The 5,027-nt window shown below is 38.3% G+C and overlaps 1 protein-coding gene across 1 annotated transcript in view; it reads left to right on the top strand.

Annotated features, from left to right (window-relative positions):
* The window catches only part of gmeb2 (glucocorticoid modulatory element binding protein 2), a 263,131-nt gene that overhangs the window by 205,511 nt on the left and 52,593 nt on the right, over positions 1-5,027 (top strand). The gene's annotated exons all lie outside the window — the stretch shown is intronic.

The raw sequence follows: 5,027 nt of genomic DNA, 5'->3' as shown, positions 1-5,027 counted from the left end.
ATTGTACACGTTCTCTGTGTAGATTGTTGGTAACACTCCTGTAGCAGTGTTGTATAAACAGCAAGCCAACAGTCTCCAAAGTGCTTTCAGATTAGTGAGTTGACAGAATCAACATGGCAGCCATTTTTAAAACCTTTAGAAGGAAATGGGCCACAACATTGTCTAGGTATTTTAGATGTTGGCTCTTTGCCAGACACATCAGACCAGGGCAAACTTTAAAATAATGAACACCACAGGAAACAACTAACCACTTAAATGGTGCATTTATTATATAGCAGCTTTATCCAAAGCGCTTTACAATGCATGCATCACAGCAGAGGCGATAGGCCTATCTCACAGCCCGCTTTCCACGCCCACTTCCGGTAAATAGTGGTGTCTTTAACATGAGCATTTACACGTTTTTTTCTCTGGAGAATCTAAGTACATTTTCTAATGTAAAAATGTGACAGACCAATATTATTATGAAGCAAACAAGATGGTAAATCAGGTCGAACAGATAGAACAAACCTTACCTTGAGAAAACAAAAGTTGTAGACTTCTTAAATTACCTCTGTTAACATGTAGCGTCTATGGAGTGACGTCACACTATCACCACTAACCCCGAAAGGGGGCGTATTTAGGGGGGCGGGGAAATTCTGTGAGATAGGCTTATTGTGGGAAGGCCGGCCTGCTCATTGGGAGCTGTTAGGGGATCGGTATACTATCTTGTCGTCAAGAACAAAGTTAGGATTTTGTGCAACATGTTCAAAATGTTAGGACTACCTCTCCTAGTCTAAACAGATAACGCCTCACGCCCCCCTTGCAATCTTTGGAGCAGCCCAGGGACGTGCAGAGAGGGTTAGAGGGGCAGGGGCTGACATCCCGTAAGAGGGCACTTTTGGACAAAAATAGCGAAAATAGCAGATCTACAAGCTCGCAACGCGTCGCAGCTATCAGCTATTTTCGGGGCGCAACCCAGCACTCTTCTTTAGCTAGTGGAGATGCGGTGTACGACATTGGATTTCTAAACAAATTTGTTCAACGCAAAATAGTGTGTTCAAGTTCAGGAGACTTCGGAAGAAAAGCAATTCTCCTGAATGCTGCGGCGTGGCATTTGCATTTCTTTCACCATGTAGTAAACGCTATATTCGTGGTCTGGAAAGGGCAGTTGTTTTACAGACGGGTAAAAGGGCTGAAGCCTTCTTGATGTCTATGTGTGCACGTCCCTGGCGCAGCCCAAGGGGGGCCCCAGACCCTAGAAACCCTGGGAAACATTGCCTCACAGTGACCAGAGTGCCAATGTGCCATATTGGAAAGGAGACACTACTGTATGTTCTGTCATAGTAGTTTTTATTTTGTCAAAAAGACATAGGCCTACTAGAGAATTATCTTGGCAACTTTATGACTAGTCTTTTAATGGCTAGTGAACTGATAAACTGAAACCACACCTTAAAGTCTTTATCTCCACCTGTTAATCAGTGGTAAAGATTAGTGGAGCTAATCTTCTGTTAACAGTAACCTTGATGCCAGGTGATTCAAATCCATACTATATCCAGTTTGTAAATATCTTCTGTACAAGAATCGCTTTACATCGTTATAGGAGTTTATTTAATTTAATATTTTGTTACAAGTGATTCATACACAGTATTATGGTAGCAATGAACAGATACAAAATATATGAAAGTTTTGAACATATAGGCTCACGTCACGTGTTTCAACTTTGAGTAGCCAACTAGACTATCAGAGTAACATTTTGTAAAGTAAAAAAAAAAACGAATAGGCTACACTACAATATTATGCTACCTAAGAGTAGTATAAATCCTTAATCAGACCCACAGTGCAGCCTCTTCAACAACCAGTGCAGGCAACAAATTCACAGATCTCACACGAGTCTGCATTGACAGCCACTGATGCTGAAAAACACAAGCATGCGCACACGCACACGCACGCACGCACAGACACACACACACACACACACACACACACACACACACACACACACACACGCATGCACGTACACACACACACACACACACACACACACACAGAAAATGCATATTAGTCACATGGTTTTGGTTAACATAATTATTATGGAACTCTCAATCTCAGACACAAATTACTTAATTAGTAGACTTTAATTGAATTGCTTCGTTCAAGTAATAAAATGGGGGTTTCTAGTGAGCAGTAATCAATCCACTTCTCCAAACACATACAGCCAATTTAAATAGCTTCTTCTCCATTTGCTTAGTTTCTATGATAGTTAGTATTTTCAAATTATTGTGAAAATATTTGAAATAATTGTATACATTTTGGGACGCCAGGTTGAAAGTGGTTGAAAATAAATAAATCCATACATACCTAGCCTGGTCAGGGACAGCCCTGCGTCTTTGGTCTGGCAGAGAGGTAGGAAGTCTGCTGGAAGTGCAGGGTTATCACACACATCCAGAACCCCTTCCTTCATGGACCGGAGGTTCAGCTTCACTGCCTTCACTTTCATCAGAGCACCCAGTTCCTTCACCGACTCCAGGGAAAACTTGTACTCTCCATCCTATGAAGAAATTAGACACTCGTTAGCTGAAATGTAGTATGATAATACAATTTGTAACATTGTTAGACATAGTAAACATAAAGCAATCAGTGTTTAGAAATAACTGACTGTTCTCTGAAAACAGAGTAGGCTATGTGATGTTGACTACATCCACATTTTAATGTGTAAATGAAGATGATGCATGACCCAAAGAAGTCTCAATGTCAGTAGGGCTCTCATGATATGAGACTAGATACCTTCTGTGATTTTGGATATCGTAATATAAAAATATCTAAAATAGTCAATCTGCAAGCTTATAGATGTGCTATTTTTGCTTCTTCTTGGGGGGGGGGGGGGGGGGGGGGGGGAAGGACAATATGATATTAGATATTTGGTCAAACATTTCGTGATACACTCGAGTTAGTAAATTCTACCATGATTTGTTTTTACAGGAATTTGTTTGTATGACAATTAAAGCATACAGCAAAACTCTTACTGTATACACAAAAGGCAAAAAAGTTATGCTACCTTTTATGTGAAGAGGCATGCATTGTTTTGTACATAAAGTATATGCATAGGGCAGGCAATAGGCATAAAACATGATAAAAAAACGCTTTTGAGAAAATATGGAACATGCATATAAGGATGCGTTAAAAACAATACATTTTTTTCAAGTTTTATTTAACCACTTTCAACATGGCGCCCCTATTTTAGGCATGAAAAAAAGCAAAAACTAGCAAAGAAAAAATGTTATAGATATAGATCATATGAAAAGTATAAAATATGTGGTAAAAAAGTTCTTACCGTGACTGTTACAGCACTTGACACTTGATACAAAGCACAAAGTAACAGTGAAAGTGTGATGGCAGCCTTCATGTTGTTTTTCTGTGGCAGCTAGATGACTGACTTCTTCTTTTCTCTTGGAGCTACTTTGAGGTGTTGCACTTGGTTGTGCTTTGTACGAAGCACTCCTGAGTATTTATAAAGGGTTGGCAGATTTTTGACAGGCATTATAGGGTCAGTTAATAATGAACAAGGGTCATTTTTCATGCCATAAAAGCACTGCTATCGGGTTGTGGAAAGATAAGGAAGTGAAATTAGGAATATTGATTGTTTTTTACTAACATGACTCTGACACAATGTACTAACTTTACTAGACTACAACACAAGTTGTCAAAAAGATAATATATATGACTGCTAACTACAAGTCTTTGTCTACTGATATCAACATACCACTAGTCTTGGGGGACAATGTACTGTGTCTGTATATAGTTGCAATAGTCCTGAAAGTACTGAATGTTAGCAGTGTCATTGTGCTACGTACTACCACGTGTTAAATTACATCCTTTAAAGTCCCCCTCTATTCATTATTCTTTTCTACAATAACCCTTCTTGGAGACATGACTTTGATTACATTTGATTACAAACTTGTGCAAAGTTTCCATCTGATCATCCTGTACTTTCTGAAAATCTGAGTCTCTTGTTTGTTGTCACCAATCCCACAAAGTGTTCTTACTGGAACATGAAGCCACTTCAATATTTGATTGATTGATTGATTGATTGATTGATTGATTGATTGATTGATTTGATTGATTAAACCAAAAAACAATAAACTTATTACATGCCTAATTCAAGCATAAGTCTATCAAGAGCTATACCTTTTGATGAGGGTATGCTTAAATCAGCACAACATCAACAACTGGAAAAGGTGTTGGAGCGCTCATCTGATGATAATGAATGAATGAATGCCTTTATTGCAGACTCAGGGTCCATAAGAAACATACAAAATACAAAATACAATATAAATCCAATAAAAAAACAGTCCAAATGTACATGTTGGACAGGCATTTGTGACAGTTATAAATAAAGGCTTTTAAGCCTAGTGGTCGTTTAGGAAAGTATATACTTTGTCATTTTACAAATAGCTAAACTAGCCTCTATGATGCATTGCATTGTGAGTTTGTAGATCTGCTATTATCGGCATTGTTAATAAATAAATAAATAATTTGAAACTTTGAGAATTACCGCTGCCAGAGTGGTTAAAGAAGTGAAATGTGTGTAAATGTTTGAAAATGTGTGAAATGTGTGTGTCATTAAATGGTGCAAGACGCAGGCCCGGCACAAGGCATCGTTTCTCTCTTCAAGTAGACCCAATGTCAGCTCTTTGATCGATGATCGATCCATGTGTCTTTGCACAGTCTAAGTAAATCTACCTCGGAAGAGTGAACGCTTTGTTTGCAATGTTTGCAGTTTGTTCTCAACATTTCTTTTTGTCATTACTCAAGTTAAGTCAGGAGTGTTGACCCATTTTTCAACCACACTCATATTCTTTTTCTTATTTATTGCGTAATTCATGCCTTTCTGTTTCTCCTGTCAAATATTTATATTTTGGCCAAATGATGTGTCAGGAATATGGACTCAGGAGACAAATTACAGAATACATATTTCCATTGCATTCTACGTTCGTATTGGAAAATTCAGGTGACCTGTTTTAAAGACATTAGTTAAATTAGGGTGTCCC

The sequence above is a fragment of the Electrona antarctica genome, assembly GCF_951216825.1.
Source record: "Electrona antarctica genome assembly, chromosome: 2".
NCBI lineage: Eukaryota > Metazoa > Chordata > Actinopteri > Myctophiformes > Myctophidae > Electrona > Electrona antarctica.
This window is presented reverse-complemented; position numbering and strand designations above follow the sequence as displayed.